General features: G+C 31.4%; 1 pseudogene; it reads right to left on the reverse strand.

Annotated features, from left to right (window-relative positions):
- Positions 1-3,449: 3,449 nt before the first annotated feature.
- Positions 3,450-3,517, reverse strand: LOC120119542 (annotated as a pseudogene).
- Positions 3,518-18,716: the final 15,199 nt, after the last annotated feature.

An 18,716-nucleotide genomic window follows, 5' to 3' on the forward strand; every position in this document is an offset into this window, starting at 1 on the left:
ATGGCTTGTGAAGAGCCCGAGGTATCTTCTAACTCAAATGAATTTAATTCATATACGTTTGACGAGTTACAAGATGCTTTTAATAGGTTATATTCGGAGTTTGAGACCATGAACTCCAAATATAAGAAAATGATTTCAAAATTTAAAATCGAAAAATGATTTTCTTTTGAAAACAAAAATAGATTTTGAAAGCCAAAATGAAATTTTGAAAAAGGATTTAGAGCTTTCAAAAATAAAAATTGAAAGTTTTGAAAAAGAAAATTTTGATAAAGTTAAGCTTGAATGCTTAACTAAAGAAAAAGAAACCATTTTAAATAATTCATTTAGTTCAATAATGACAATATGCTCACATTGTCATTATCATGGTCATAAGGATCATACTTGTTTTGAAGAAAGGAAAACATTTTAAAATTAGACAAGTGTGGATTCCTAAAGGAACAAGGGGCATTGAAACTAACGTCCAAGGATCCAAAGCAATTTGGATACCAAAATCTACTTAAATGTCTCTTGTAGGTGTGTGGAAGCAATTGTGATGAAAATGATGATATTCAAGATGCTCTAGCCACACATGAAAAGGAATGGGTAACCTCTAAGCTTAATGTTTTTAATTTTGGTTATTTAGTTGCTCATTTGATTTTAAGCATGCATGAGTTTTGGTTTTAAATGATTATGCATCATTGTTTTAATCTCATGTATGTTGAAAGATGATTATGATGAACATTTTAAAGTTATATAATTTTTAAGAGTTTTTAGTTCATCATAAAAAAAATTTGGTCAAAATTGGTTTTAATGCAAATGATATCTCTCTAACAATTGATATCAACTTTTCAAATGTTTTGATTTTATAAATTTTAAAATTTTTGACCTAAATTTAAATGTTTATGCATGTGGTTTAAATGAAAATGATATCTCTCTAACAATTGATATCAAAATTTTCAAATGCATAACATTTTTGGAAAACTTTATGCATATGCATTTAATTTCAATAATTGATATTGCATAAAGTATTTTAGACTTGGATGTATTGAATTTCATGTGCTACTAACATGTTTGTTATTCTTTGTTGAAATTCAATTTTGTTTAAGTGTCTTGTTCTTAAAGCTAAATTTTATTTGGAATGCATTTATTGAGGGGGAGCTTTGATTTTTTTTCAAATGATTTTTAAAATGTCAAATTTACTACTTACTCTCCAAAGTTATTTTGAACTTTAAAAGATTAGAGTCTTTTTGATTTAACAAAAAGGGGGAGAAGTGTTAAGGTATTTTAAAGGGGAGAAGTGTTAAAGTAAGGGGGAGTAATTTCAAACTTGAATTCAAAATCTTAAAATTACTCAAATGTTTTGTTATATCAAAAAGGGGGAGATTGTTGAAAACATTTTGATGTTTCGATATAACAAATGAATTTTAAGATTTTACAAATGATTTTCTAAGTATATTCGATATAATTATTCGAATATCAAAATATTACTCCAAGTCTTTCAAAGTTCATTTTAATCCTTACTAAAGTGTAAAATTGTGTTTTATACTTAACTATTTTAAAACAATTTTACAAAGTATTTCGAGCCTTAATCGAGCCAAAAAATATTTTATTTTTAAAGGGTTTCAAGAAAAATCAGATTGCCCATGGGGTACAGATTCCCCCCCAAGGGGAACAGATTCCCCCCTAGGGGGTACCGATTCCCCCTGTCTAACGGTCAAAAACATATTACACTTAGGGAACCGATTCCCCATGAGGGGGTACCGATTCCCCCCACGCTCCAAGCTATTTTATTAATTGTTTCTCATCACCAAACGGCTCCAAAACATCCCCAACGACTATATACGACTTCAAACATATTCCAAGCTATAAATACAAGCTAAGGACACTTGAAGAAGCAAGAGAACAACTATCCAAGCAATCAAACACAAGAGAAGAGTTTTTCATTCTTATTTCATCTTTCTCTTGTATATATTTTGTTATTGTGAGCTCAATCTTGTAAACACCTACCTTAGAGAGGTTTTCTTGTTTACATTTCTTATCCTTTTGTAAAGGGGAAAGGTTCTAGCTAATCCCTTGTAAAAGCTAGGGAAAGGTTCTAGTTTAGCCCGAAAAAACTAGGGTGTTTGTAAGGTTACTCTTTATCCTCAAAAGAAAGAACAAATTAGTGAATTTGTTGGAAAATCCTTGGTGAGGAGCTAAGGTAGTGGACGTAGACTTTGATTGAGAAAGTCGAATCACTATAAATCGTTGTGCAATTCTATATCTTTCAATCTCCTTACTCCCTAAACACAAAACCGTTCCGACCCCTCTTTACAAACCGTTCCGGTTGTCGATTCGAGCTTTCGAAAATTCTAACAATACCTCACAAAGATTCACACATATCCGCTCTAAGTGTTTGGGGTGAATGAAATCGCTCAAACCGAAACTAACCAAAACATTACCATAGGCTTGGAATCTAATCAAGTCTCCACTACGAAAAAATTAATATAATGTAATAATCAAGGGGTCTTTAAACAAGGTGTAACGGGGCTTAGGTTAGGGTAGAGAAAAGACAAAAAAGAAAGGTTTAAAATACCAAAAAAAAGATCAAAATAATTAAGAACAGTCCTTGAATTAACATGAAACGCAATAAAAAAACAAAACAAGGAAAAAGAATATATGAAAGATGATTGAAACAATCAATTTTTCCTTCCTTTTTTCTTTTTTCAAACGAATGGTCTTTTTTTGCTATTCGAAACAGTGAATAACTTGTTTTTTTTCAAAACAGTGATTGTTTCTTTTCTTTTTTTCATTGAACAAGAGTAATACAAGATCTAAAGTCTCGGTAAGGGTGTGAAAAGAGAGGAAAAATAAAAGAAAGACTTCGAGTTTAATTGAGGTGTAAAACAAAGAAATGGAAATAGGCTCAAATGTGGTTCACTAGTGGATATGTAAATGGGTAGACTTTTTGGGAAAAGTGGGTTTATCCAAGGTGCCCCTATCACATTAAAACATTATGTTCAATATGTAGTCTAAATATGTATTGTGATTACAAGTTCTAGAATATCCTAATTAGTCCAGTACACTCAAGTCAAACAATGAGCAAGAAAGAAAATGTATGCTCGTTAGGCTCAAATCTCACAAGAAAAGCTTATATGCATCGAGTCAAGTTCATCTCTATCGACAAAAGCATGAAATATCAATACTCAAAAAAAAATTCACTAGCTATACCAATCATATAAATTAAATTCGATCAAAACATGATCACAATCCAAAAGGAAGAAAGAGTATAAAGTGAAGTTCAAGACTGGCAACCAACGATCTCAACACATCAATATAAGAATAACTCAATTTCAAACAATCAAACAACTTAAGGAAAATTTTGACGACATGCTTATATTTCCCCCTTCACTTAATCTGTTTTGTCGCAAAACGTATGTCGAATTTAAAAACAAAGAGATGGAAAAGGAATACTCCCCATCTACTGGCGAAAAAATTTGGACCATTTCTCGATTTGTGCTTGTCATCCTTGCGCATGGGGCATTCTAATCTTCGTCTGGGAAGTCAAAGTCTAGTGGCTCGTAATTTTCAGTAGTTCTGCTTGCCAAGAAATCCAATATGGCACTTTATTTTATAGTTTTTTAGCTCACGTACTCAATGTCAAATTCGGATAACAACATCTTCCATCGGGCTTTTCGATGGGATGATATCTGACCTCGCAATCAGTGAACTTCTTGCTTAGGTAGTAAATGGCCCTTTCCTTCCTCTTCTGTTGTTGACTTTTCTATTAGTTAATGTGAATGTAAAATCATGGAAAAAAAAATGAAATGCAAGGTATGAAAATAATGCATGAGAATTAGAGGCATTGATCCGGAAACGTGTATGTTATTATAGATAATCTTTATTGAGATAAAAGTGTTTTATTTTTTTAAGAGACAAAAATATCTTAAAGGTATATTCTGACTAAATCCTCTAAACCCTGACCAGCTTCTAATAGGTTAACAAGTTTTCTTCCTTCATTTGTCACTAGTTGAATACCTTGTCGGACCACTCCTGCTTCCCTTGTAACACACTAACTCGTACCCGATCCGAATACGAGTCTGAGGTGTTACATTGACTTTTCAAGACTTTTACTTTGACAAAATATAATAAAATTCAATTAGACTTTTCCAATAAACCAACTAATTTCTATTGTATAAAACATATGGTTTTACAAAACTTATCAGAGCATATTCAACTCAATCTATTAGTACATGCCAACTATGTTCAAAATAAAAAAATACATCTAAACATCTCTTTTCTGATATGAACTTTGTAAGGGAGATGTTGACCTGTCTTGCTCCTCTTAGCTTCTCTTCTCGCTTCTGTAACCTACGTGTGAAGCAATCACACGCTAAGTCTATGACTTAGTGAGGCATAAAACATATACAAGAACTCCAACTATTTACACATGCATGAACATATCATCTCATGATGCCACACCAAAACAATATAATATTGTATGCAACGTAATATACACATATACATATCACACACTATTTCCATCTCTAACATTATTCCACCAGCAATATTCTTATCATTTATATCTAATAATCATATCCTCTTATATCTATTTTTTTTAATCAACATATGATTGAATTAACCAAACAATACATATATCACCATATAAATCATAACATATTACCTAGTAAGAAATACATACATACACATAAATCATCATTAATAGTTTATCATTTAATCACATACTTTTATACTTAACCTTCTTAATCAAATATTATACCCATACATCATCATATCCTTTCCATAACATTTATCATATCACAAACATATATTTGTTATTATCTCTTGATTAGCCCATGTACACATGTGAGAACTATAGATATGTGAGTCTATAGAGGTTGTGCACTAATGTTGTCACCACAGCTCGTATAAATGCATCGAAGTGCCACGTAAATTGCACTGTAGTACCGAGTAGAAATGCACCAAGTTCCATATAAGATGTCCCTAAGGACCACATAGAAATTCCTTAAGAATCATATGCATATGCCAATGATCAAGTATGTGTCTTAAAAGACCTCACACATGTTCCAAAGAATACATATATGTCCCGAAGGACCGCGTAGACCCTCGACTCTTGGCATGCCAATTATACCTCTAGCTCCCATAACACATAACATGGGTAGTAATATTCATATTAATCTACATTCATATATTCATATCACATACACACATAATCTCATAGCTCTTTCACATAGCTCATTATTAATTTTCATAAGATTACATCCAGTCACATAGTTCATTTCTATATAATTCACATGCACATATATTCTTTTTCATGTAATCACATAGTCATATAATATTCCATATGACTTCATATATCACATCACATATACTTTCTCTTTCATATATCTCATGTCATGTATCATATCTTGTAATCATGTCACTTATAATCACATAACTTCTACTCATAGGGTTCAACATAATTCACTTTTTCATATTATCATACAGTTATATAATCTTATATGTCCAATCAATAACCTATAGACCTATGCATATATACTCTTTAATATAATGTGTATAGTAATGCTCTATATTTGTATCATATAATGATTTTACCTAAGTCTTCCTTTATAAAGTTTATACTACAGGTTCAAATAGTCTCATTCTATCCTATAAATAATTACCCATCTTATCTCACTTCCCCTTTCACTCACATAAATCATCTATATACTAGTTTAATCTATTTATTTAATTCAATTTCCCATGACTTCTATAATACTCTTTCATAAAGCTTTGTAGTTCTTCACTTTATAACTCATACACCATAGTTTCCTTTAAGTATATAAATCTTCCCTGTATAACTTATGTATCATTATTTATGTTTATGCCCTCAAATTTATACTATCCTCATTGAGTCTCCTAACCTTTCTCGTATAATCACTTATACAATATAATATGACTAATACTTGGTTATCTTATGTTCACATATATATCAATGATTCATTAACTTGAAGCTTATGTCACAAGTTCATTTCATTCCTTATGTTTTTATCATATAGCTTATTTCATGTTCTTCTATTATTACATAATAGTGTTTTACACAAATCATATAGTATATACAAATCATATCAATATCTTTAGTCATGCATACATACAATTAATGTAATACATATAATCACATATAATCATAACAAACACATAATCATGTTCGTTACTTCAAGCATAATACTCTAGGAAATAGACTCATCGCAAGTCTTATTTCTATTAAACACTACATGTCACTAGTATACACTCACCTTGCCTCACTAGTCAATACCAATCTCTTATCTTTCCCCTTGATCGATCTTACTTGTCAATGATTTTGGAACTCATTTAGGGTATGTATCTACATAATTATACATTTTAAGGCAATTATTAGATACTTACACCTTGTAATTCGATAGTAACTACTTAAACGAACTTAATAAACCAATATTAACTTTTTCCTTTAGGGGATATCGATACCCTCCTTAGGGTATCGATACCCTCATTGCATTTTGTAATTTTTTGTTTGAGAGGGTATCAGTACCTGTTGAATGGGTATCGATACCTGTTGAATGGGTACCGATACCCCTAGCCCAAAATCACATTTTCAGCACGAAAATTACTTTATTTCAACTTAAACACTTCATATTTCAACCCCTTTTATATACTAAACTCAAACACACATACTTAAGCCCATTTGTACTCATTTATCCCATCTCAAGTCTCAAAATCCTATCTTCCATATGTAATTCAAGAATCATACTAAATTTTCTACTTTTTCTAAATTCAATTACATCACTTCATATCTCTTAATTAAGTTGAGGACAAGTCAAATTCATCCTTAGATTTCAAAAACCTTTCTATATCAAAATTTCATTTCTAAACTCTTAATAGAAATTCTTTTCTAATTCTCTCTTCTTGATGTTTTAAGCTTATATAAGATTTGCTTAAGATTATATAACCCCAAAGATTCAAAACCAACTTATAAATTCAAGAAATTAATTGCTAAAAATCAAACTTACCTTTAAGCTTGAGCTACGGGAAGAAGAAGAAGAGAGCAAGAAGAAGACTTCTAGAAATCTCCAAACCCACGTGTATAACTCTTATTTAAAGGAAAATATATCCTTTAAGCTGAAAAGACTAAATTGGCCCTTTAATTATCTATCTATGCTATTTAATCCATCATCAAAATTCTTTACTTAAATCCCAGAACTTTTTAACTCATTTCAAAATTGAACACAAAACTTTAAAAATTCTCATTTTAGTCATCAGCTGGATTTTGGGATATTACATCCCTTTCTAAACCGTGCAATTAATGAGCTACTTTTTGTACTTGTTCCAGGAAATCTCGGATAACTGCATCTCTAGCTTTCACCTTTTGTTGGGCCTGTTCCCAACAAAAACGCCATTGGAGCCCTCCATCGATAGGAACTATATGAAGTTCATTTGCTTGTTTCTTGAATTTGTCAATAACGACCTCCAATTTCAGCTATCATTTTGCCATCTTGTTCTTGTTGTCTTTGAAGGGACTCTCCAGGTCAGTAACCTTTTTCTCATCTGCCCCTGCAACCTTTGCCAACCCATTGACTTGTGATGTGCTTAGTGTAAATCCCGGTCTATTCTGAGTCCTTCGCAATGTAGCATAGCAGTATATTCTTCGATTGTGGGTACCATGTCTTCTTGGTTAAATGTGACACATGGTTACCTTGCAGATTGTCTCCATTTTCTTTCTGAGTCTTTTCAGACCATAGTCGTACCTCAGTGTTTTTCACCTCTTGCATTACAACCTTTGTCCATTAATGTAGATTATTTGTGTGTAACATACTTTTTGTGGATCAATTACCTCTTTTTATGATGTAAATGATAAAGAGCAAACATGAAAGAGAAATTAGTTAGTAAGATAGAAATAATAATGATAAAAGTAAAAAAAATGATAAACTGCATGATAAAAGTAAAAACATCCTAGGTTTTGAAATGGAGTTTTCAGGTAGGCTCTAATTCCCTGTAGTCTCCCGGTTTAGGTTCTAAAAAAAGGTACCCGAGTTCTCCTTACTGGTGCCCTCTTGGGCTTGCTAGACCCTCAGTCCTAAGCCCATACAAGCTCATGTAGAGCAAGTTAAACTCGAGATACATTCTCTTATGTCCATACAGAGAATAAATTCACACGAAGACATAAGATATATGAATCCTGAAGGTTACTTGCTAGGCCTATACGGAGAATAAATTCCCACGAAGACGTCACTTTCACCTCCACTTAAGAAAAGGTTTGGAGCTCATGTATAGTGCTTGAGATGAAAATGTTTAGTCATTTGAAATCATTAAAAAAACGTTAGTACAACTATTTATTTGAAAAATAATTAAAGATAAATAATTAGAATCAAAAAAATAAATTAAAATTAAAATTTGTTATTTTCGCTTTAAAAAGACAACCGAAAATTAATTCTGGCTTGACTCACTTACTTGTCCCTAGTAGAGTCGTGAAGCTGTCGCGACCGTCTTTCGGGTTGGGCCCGGAATTATGCTTCGACTTAAATAAATGGGTTAGAGTCGCCACCAATCATTTAAAAATATATTTAGGTTGATCGGACACCATCTTACCTGATCTGTGTTTTACCAGAAATATGTTGGATTCGAAAGTTGATTACAGTCAAGGAAGGATAAACACCCTTGAACTGTCCTTTCGGTATCATTTTAATTTATCGGTTCTCTTAATTGTGAAAATTAAAATTTAAAGACTCGGTTCGAATTATTTACCTTTGATGAATTAAACTTACCTCTAAAAAGTTGAAAACGTTAGATTATAAAATAAAAGAAATATCAAATAAAAGTTAAATTTAAAAAAAATCAAAGAAGGAAATATTAAATTTAAAAAAATGTTATATATGAAAAATGTTAAAAGAATAAAATAAAATAAATGAAGAAAATATTAAATTTCAAAAAAAAAAATAATAAAATATAAAAAAATTTAAAAGAGAAAATCAAAATAAAAAAATAAAAAAAAGAAATGAGAAAATAAAATAAAATAAATAAAATAAATGTTAAATTTTAAAAAAATACAAGGAAAAATAAAGGTATAATAAAATAAAAGATAAAAAAATAATAGTGGTAAAGATAAAAATGGGTTTTAAAAAGTTGTTTTTAAAATAAAATATAATAATTAAATAAAATAATTAAATAAATAATCTAAAGAGATTGAGATAAAGAGAAACTTATAGCGAAAACAACCTTAGAAATTCTTTGGATTATCGAAATAGATCTTTACTTCAAAATTCACATCACAATTCTTCGCTGACGACTCGGATTATGTAGTTTCAACAATAATTGGTTCCGATCTCAGTTTCCTCTTAACAAACAATTTTACTAAGTGTGTTCTCGAAAAGTCAAATATAAATTCTCACGTTTGGAATTGAGCTTTCACTTTAGCCTTCGGCTTAAAATAAAATTAACTAAGCATGACCAAAGCCATACTTAGCATAATTGTTGAAAACGAAATGTAAAAGAAAATAAAGATGTGTGCGAAAAAATAGAGAGAAAGCTAGAGAGAAAAATGAGATTTTATTCTCATATGTGAGTGTGATTTCAGATGTTTTTCTAGGCTCACTCTGAGAGGGTATTTACAACCTTCAAATTCCTAAAATTAAGCTAAAGATAATTCCTAAAATAATATTTTTTATCCTAATTAAAACACTTAAAACTATTTAAACTAAAATACCTAAAACAAAGATAAAATAAAATAATATTTAAAATAATATCTTAAATCCTAATTGAAATACTGACATATATTTAAACTAAAATAAAAAGATAAAATATAATATTAATATATATACTAAATAAGCCCCAGACAAAAATGGGTGTCTACAATGATCCAAAATCGATTCGAGTCTAAACTCGTGTTGACCTAAATTGGAGTTGACTTGGAAATTTTAGATTTGAGCCCAACCTGCATCGACCTGAGAACGAACTGAATCCGAATTGAAAATGATAGTGCGATAATTGAACCCGACCTACATCCGACAGTATATAAACTTGAACCAGAGATTAACCTGGTAAATAACTGATATTGCCCTACCCGTTATCAACCTAACTTGTTATGAATTTGATATGTAATTGACTTAACCTGTAAATGATCCGACTTGTTATTCAATTGATCTGATATTAACTTGACTTGGTATTTATCTTACTTGTAGGTTACAATTGATGAAGTTGTGAGATTATGAATTTATAATATTATAATGTGATAAAATACATCTTCACAATTTAAGATACATTATTAACTATAATCATTAAATTAATATGTTTACTTTTTTATATCTATAAATTGTAGTCTATAAATATATTTAAAAGTTTTATTAAATTAATAACTTGTGATTGATAAAGTTAATAAGAAACTTATTCAAAATTTAAAATAAATTATTAATATTATCATTAAATGAATATTTTTTAATTGATTAAATTAATAATTTAAATATAATTTAACTTACAATTTTAATATATATATCAAGGTTAGTTTTGACTTTTTTTTGACTCAGGGTCTTTACTTTTTTAAAAAAATTAAGAAATGTTTAATATAAATTTTCTATTGGAATTTTTTATTAAATTAAACAAAAGTAATTCATTACAATATCAAAAATGATAAAAAAATATTTAAGCATACAAATACTTATAAAAAAAAGTGCCTTCTAGCATTTATTGATGCAAAATCATTGATGATAGTTTCAAAATCAATGCTTTCCAACATATTTTTCTTAATGTATAACATATCATTGAGAAATAAAAGAATGATCTTATCTAGAATTTTGAAATATGTTCATTAACTACCAACAGTTGAACAAGTTAACCATAAAACTGTAAAACTTATATTGTGGTATAACAAATAAAGGCAAAATGTTTGTTGGACTAAATTGAATTTATTCAAAGTTTTGAAAAATAATTCAAAGTCCAATCAATACCTTAAAATGAGTATTTTGACTAGAAGTTTCGAAACTTCTACAAGAGTTTCGAAACTTTCCAAGACAGTTTCCCAAAAAGTTTCAATATTTTCCAAGAGTTTCAATATCTCAAGAGTTTCGAAACTTTCCCTAAAGTTTCGATACTTTGGCTCTAACTGTCATATTTTTCCAACGGCACTTTCGAAGAGTTTCGAAACTTTGTGTGCAGAAAGTCTTGCAACGGCTCCAAAACTTCCCAAACGGCTAGTAACTCATTCCAACTTATAAAAACAAGTTTCAAGATACTTGAAGAATATGACAAAACACCTATCCAAGCAATCAAACACAAGAGAAGAGTTTTTGTTCTTATTTTTCTTTCTCTTGTAAATAATGTGTGTTTTAATGAGCTTAATTTTGTAAACACCTTCCTTTTGAGAGGTTTATTGTTTATACTTTCTTATCCTTTTGTAAAGGGGTTTTGGTTCTAGTTTAGCCAAGTGAAAAACTAGGGAGTTGTAAAGGTTACTCTTGATCCTTGAAAAAGAAAGAACAAATTAGTGGATTTGTTGGAAAATACTAAGTGAGGAGCTTAGGTAGTGGATATAGACTTGGTTGATAAGTTGAACCACTATAAATCTTTGTGCAAATTTCCTATCTTTATACTCATTACTTCCTAAATTTTAAATTGCCAATTCACATCCTCTTGGCTCATTTTCGGTTGATCAATCGTGCTTTATCGAACCTAATAATTGGTATCAGAGCTTGACCTGATTAGAAGGTCTAACAACCTTGAGACGGTCCTTAAAGAAGCTCTATCTGTTTCCAACACAACCGAGAAGATGGCTTCCACCTCTGGCTCGTTCCACATGGAAGACTCCCAACCGATCGACAAACCTTCATACTTCAATGGAGCTAACTATCGTCATTGGAAGAAATTAATGAAGCTATTCATTTAATCCAATGGTCTTGATGCATGGGAGATGATCGAGAACGGCTATTCTTCTCCAACGAAGAAGACGAAATAGTGGAGTGCCCAAGAATAGAAGAAAACTCAACAAAATGCTATGGCCATGCACATGTTGTTTTGTGCAATTGGTCCCAATGTCTATGAAGGAGTTTTTTCTTGTAAATGCAAGGAGCTTTGGAAAAAGCTCGAAGAGATCCATGGAAACAAGAAAGAAGAACCAACAAAGGTGGTGTGCTTAAAGGCTCTTGAAGAGCCCAATGTATATTTTAACTCTAATGAATTCAATTCATATTCTTTTGATGAGTTACAAGATGCATATGATGAATTATGTTTAGAGTTTGAGACCATGAACTCTAAACACAAGAAAATGATTTCAAAATTTAAAGTTGAAAATGATTTTCTTTTGAAAGAAAAAATGGACTTTGAAAATCAAAATGAAATTTTGAAAAAGGTTTAGAGCTTTCAAAAATGAAAATTGAAAATTTTGAAAAAGAAAGTTTTGATTTAAAAGTTAATCTTGAATGCTTAACAAAAGAAAAAGAAATCATTTTAAATAATTCATCTAGTTTCATAATGGAAAAATGCTCATATTGACATTATCATGGTTATATGGAACATGTTTGTCCATTAAAGAAAGGAAAATATTTTAAAATTAGACAAGTATGGGTTCCTAAGGAAACAAAGGGCATTGAAACTAATGTTCAAGGATCCAAAGTAATTTGGATACCAAAATCCACATAAATGTCTCTTGTAGGTGTGTGGGAGCAATGGTGACAAAAGTGAATAAATTTAAATGCTCTAACCACACTTCAAAAGAAGGATGGGTAACCTCTACACTTAATGTTTATTGATTTTGTATATTGGATACCTATTGAATTTTATGCATGCATGAGTATTGAGCATGACTGATTACACATTGTTCATAGTCTCATGTATGTTGAAAATATGTTATGATGAACATTTTAATGTTTCAATGATTTTTCATAAGTTTTTGGTTCATCATACTGTTTTTTGGTCAAACTTGTTTCTCATGTTGTTTTAAACAAAATTTTCTTATTTTTGACCTTAAATTTAAATGCATATACATGTGATTACATTGCAAATGATATCTCTCTAATAACTGTTTTCAATTTTTTAAATGCATAAAATTTTGAAAAGCTATATGCATATGATCTTTAATGCCTCATGCTAATATTGCATAAAGTAGTTTAGACTTGGATATATTGAATTTTATGTTCTACTAACTTGTTTGTTCATCTTTGTTGAAATTCAATATTCTTTGAAGTGTCTAAGTTTTTGAGCTAAATTTGTTTTTGGAATGCATTTTTTTGAAGGGGAGCTTTTGATTTTTCAAATGGTTTAAATGTTAAAATTTCTACTTCCTCTCCATTGTTATTTTGTACCTTAAAGTTTGAATTATTTTTTATATAACAAAAATGGGGAGAAGTATGAGTTTAAAAATTCAATTTCAAGAATGAAAAACGAGGAGCTTTAATATTTTCCAAATATTGCTATTTTTTATTAAATGTTTTATTAAGGGGAAGCTTTTGCAAGAACTATTTATATCAAAAAGAAGGAGGTTGTAAAACTTATATTTTGATATAACAAATAAGGGCAAAATGTTTGTTGGACTAAATTGAATTTATTCAAAGTTTTCAAAAAAATTCAAAGTTCAATCAAAACCTTAAAATGTGTATTTTGACTAGAAGTTTCAAAACTTCTACAAGAGTTTCAAAACTTTCTAAGACAATTTTCCAAAAAATTTTGATACTTTTCAAGAGTTTCAAAATTTTCCCTAAAGTTTCGATACTTTGGCTCCAACTGTCATATTTTTCCAACAGCTCTTTCGAAGAGTTTTGAAACTTTCCCAGAGTTTCGAAACTTTATGTGCAGAAAGTCTTGCAACAGCTCCAAACCTTCCCAAACGGTTAGTAACTCATTCCAACATATAAAAACAACTTCAAGACACTTGAAGAATGAGACACAACACCTATCCAAGCAATCAAACACAAGATAAGAGTTTTTCATTCTTATTTTTCTTTCTCTTCTAAATAGTGTGTGTTTTAGTGAGCTTAATTTTGAAAACACCTTCCTTTTGAGAGGTTTCTTGTTTACACTTTCTTATCCTTTTGTAAAGGGGTTTTGGTTCTAGTTTAGCTAAGTGAAAAACTAGGGAATTGTAAATGTTACTCTTGATCCTTGAAAAAAAACAAATTAGTGGATTTGTTGGAAAATCCTAAGTAAGGATCTTAGGTAGTGGATGTAAACTTGGTTGATAAGTCAAACTTCTATACATATTTATGCAAATTTCCCTATCTTTATACTTCTCACTCCCTAAATTTTAAATTACCAATTCACCCCTCTTGGTTAATTTTCGGTTGATCAATCGAGCTTCATCGAACCTAACAAACATTGTCCCTTTTTTAGGATTGAAAATATTTTTGACCAGCTAAGGGGAGCATGTGTGTTCTCCAAGATTGACTTAAGGTTAAGATATTATCAATTGAAGGTCAAGGATCTTGACGTTGCAAAAATAACTTTTACGACCCGATATGGTCACTATGAATTTATGGTAATGTCGTTTGGACTCACCAATGCCCTAACAACATTTATATACTTGATGAATCGAGTCCTCCACCCATACCTTGACCAGTTCATAATGGTATTCATTGATGACATCATCGTGCACTCGCGGTCAGAGGAAGAACATGACCAATACTTCCACATCGTACTGTAGATACTTCAAGAGCGTCGGTTATATTCGAAGTTTGGTAAATATGAGTTGTAATTGTAAGAAATTTCTTTTTCGGATCATGTCATAGCGGCAGATGACAGTTTGGTTGACCCTTAAAAGATTTAAACGGTAGTTGAGAGGGAACCATCTAAGAACGTGTCAGATGCAAACAATTTATTGGGTTTAGTCAGGTACTATTGTCAGTTTGTTAAAGGTTTCTCGAAAATAGCTGCCCCTATGACCAAGTTACTTCAAAAAGAGTTCTTTTCGTGTGGGACAATAAGCGATAGAAGAGCTTTGATCAGTTGAAGGCTATCTTAACTTAGGTCCCTATTTTGATTCAATCTAAGTTGAGTAAAGATTTTACTATGTTTATTGACACTTCATTAAATGGGTTAGGTTGTGTTCTAATGCAAGAAAGGAAAGTTGTGGCCTATACGCCCTATCAGCTCAAGTCACGTGAGCATAACTATCATATCATATCCATGACTTGGATTTTGCTGCAATAATCTTTACTGATCACAAGAGTCTTTAATACTTGCTCACATAGAATGAGTTAAACTTGAGACAACATAGATGGGTCAAGTTATTAAAAGATTATGATTGTGTAATTGATTATCACCCGGGGAAGGCTAACGTAGTTACAAATGCTTTGAGTAGGAAATCAATGTCAAAATTGTGAGCATTATTGGCACGTCTGAGCTTCACCGATGATGGTGGGTTTTTAGCCGAAATGGGAGTTGAGCCCAATTTGATAAGTGAGGTTAAGATGTTGCAGTGATCTGAAAGTCGTTAGATATCATGAGGGGAGCAATTTCGCCAAGGTAAGATGTTGGATTTTGAGCTATGAGATGGGGATACGATGTACTTTAAAGGTAGGTTGTGTGTACCTACAAATGAACAATTGCATGGTACGATTCTACATGAGGCACATTACAGTTTGCTCTTCGTCCACCCTGATAGTAGCATGATGTAACAATACTTTTGACACTTGTATTGGTGGTCGGGCATGAAAAAAGTATTTGAGTTTCTTTCTCAGTGCTTAGTTTGTCATCAAATTGAGACAGAACATCAGGTTCCTTCAGAGTTACTTCAACCGATCCAGATTCCTCAGTGAAAATAAGATAAAGTGATCATGGACTTCATGACTGGGCTATCGATGACTCAGTAGAGGCAAGATGCATTGTGAGTTGTGGTAGATCAATTGGCAAAAACAACTGTGGACACCCATTTTTGTCTGGGAATTACCCTAAGGATTTCTAATATATATATATATATAATTTTGAAAAATATATAATATAGTTTTTGAAAATATATTATATAATTTTTGAAAAATATATAAATATATATAGTTTTTGAATACATATTATATAGTTTTGGAAATGTATAATGTATGTTTTGAAAATATAGAATTTTCGGAAACATGATTTTGGAAAATAATATATATATATATATATATAGTTCCTGAAAATATATAGTTTTATAAATGTATTATTATTATTATTATTTATTATTTATTTTATTTGTTCATCTTTATTTTATTTTTTTCTTTCATTTTAATTTTATTTTATTTTAGGTCCAATTAAAGTCCAGTCCAAGATGATGGCAAGGTCCAACAGAGCTCACGAAAGCCCAACAGATAGACCTGCCTGACCCAACAGGCCCAAGAAGTAAGTCCAAAGAAGCTAATATTTTATACTTAACCTTGGGGTCGCACAAGGATCAACTGCTTGATCAAGATAGAGATTAACGGTCAGGATCATAAGAGAGCTAGGGTTTTTAAACCCTAACAATATCATCACAAGCACAAACAATTCTAGACAATTGGATCTAATCTAATCCAACAGCCAAGATAAGTCCCATAATGTTCCAAAAGCTCGAAAGTCAACAACCGGTCAAGCGTGGCGGGTGAAGACGACGCGCCGGTGAACAAGGAAATAATCCATTCGTTTCTGGAAACAAATCTTGCCAATCAATCAAATCAAAACACACAAGGAAACAAATCCGAAAGAATTTCGATAACACATCAAGCACAAAAATCCAGCAAATGACTGAGAAAACAACCCAAATCATAATCGAGCAAAGAGGAAAGGATCTTCAACATGCAAACGAAAAAAAAATCAAAATCAAGAAAAAGGGGAAATAATCTTTCCCCCTAAGTTGTCAATCTCGTCAGTTCAGGGAGCGAGATCACTGATTTTTTAAAGGAAACAAATCTCCACCATGGATATTTAACCCCTGCAAAATGAAGAGGGGAAAGGGGATAAAAACATAAAAACCCATAAAAAGGGAAAAAAAGAGAAAATAACACTTACCTATGTTCGTGGCCATCAGAGAGGAGAGGGGTCACCAGAAAATGAATCGACACCGTCGGAAAATATGAGAAATCTGAATGTTTTGCATTATATCTACGATGAGGGGGCTATCGCATGGAAATTGTGTGGTCGGATTTGTGTTTGGGTTGTTGAGGGGAGTATTTTGGGTAACTTCTAGGATTTCAGCCACCGTGGATGGTGGCCGAAGAGGCGGCGATATGGTTGTTCGGGGCGTTACATGATCAGGTTCTGGGATTTGTTTGGAGAGATGGGCGAGAGATGTTTGAGAGGGTTGAGCGTTTATTTTTGGAGAAGAGGAGAGAATGAATTGAAAAATAGAAATTAAGGCTATTTCAAATTTCTTGTAATTTTGACCCCGATTTTCAATTTAAATGCAATTTGGTCTTCAATGAATGTTTTAATTTATTTACTTTCTTCGAATTTTTTATATTATCTAAATTGATGTATTGATGATTTCTTTTGTGTTTTGCAGTATTCAGTTACTTTTAATTTATTTATTTATTTACAGTTTATTATTATTATTATTACTATTATTATTATTATTATTCCTAACATTAATTTTATCTTTTTTGAGGGGTTCGTTTAATTTCAAAATGATCGTCAAAGATAAATAATTTGGGTCAAATTTAAATTTTTATTTTAAATTCATAATTTTTGCAATTAAGACAACCTGATAATCGTGCGGTACTGAAAGGGTAACTCGGGGGTGCTTATCATTTTCCGATTGTAATCGACTCTCGAATCTGACAATTCTCTGGTAAGATGCAGATCCGATAAATGGGAAAAATCAAGGTGTTCGTTCTACCTCATTTGAAATGATCAGTGGCGACTCCATCACGATTCCAAGTCGAAACGCGAACCCGGGACCACCCAGAAAAAATCATTGCGACAACAACACATTTTCTTCCAGTTATGATGGACTTTACTTTGGCAAGATTGACCTAGTTATACATTTGTGAGATTTTGAGGTTGCATGGGGTGACTTCAATCATCTTTGATAAAGATCCACATTTCACCTTACGGTTTTGGAGAGCACTCCATAAGGCCTTAGGTACTCAATTATATCTTAGTTCCTCCTTCCACCAGCAACCGATGGCCATTCTTAGCACGTGATCTAAATCTTAGAGGACATGCTTAGGTACTACATTATATATCTCAAGGGTAGTTGGGAGGACCACTTGCTATTAGTATAGTTCACCTACAACAACAGTTATCAATCGAGTATTCAGATGACTCGTTATGAAGTTCTGTATACAGGGACGAAGCCATGATTCTAGTTTAAGGTAGGCAAGTATAATTAACAATAAAAATGGGAGGGTCAAAATCAAAATAAACCGAAACTTGAAGTTCAAGTGGGGTAAAATATAATTAACAATAAAACATAGGAGGGGCAAAATCAAAATAAACCAAAACTTGAAGGACCAAATAGTTAGTTATCCCTATATATTTTTAATGATAAAAAATTAGGGGGCAATAACCCCGAGCTAATGAATAGCTCTGCCCCTATCTATATGGACGTTAGTATATGATTGTTGTTGTTGGATAAAGCTCAGTCATAAAAAGATAATTGGTCTCCACTTGATTTGAGAAGTCGAAGAAAAAATTCAGTTAATTCAAGGATGTTTAAGAGAGGCCTTCGATAGTCAGAAGTCTTATGTGAACTTGAAAACGTAAGGAAATTGAGTCTACATTAAGTGATAAAGTGTTCCTAAAGTTGTCCCCATAGAAGTAAGTGTAAAACTACCTTTATTTCTTTTATCATTCATATT

Source organism: Hibiscus syriacus, unplaced genomic scaffold, assembly GCF_006381635.1.
Source record: "Hibiscus syriacus cultivar Baekdansim isolate YM2019G1 unplaced genomic scaffold, ASM638163v2 tig00000991_pilon, whole genome shotgun sequence".
In the NCBI taxonomy this organism is placed as follows: domain Eukaryota; kingdom Viridiplantae; phylum Streptophyta; class Magnoliopsida; order Malvales; family Malvaceae; genus Hibiscus; species Hibiscus syriacus.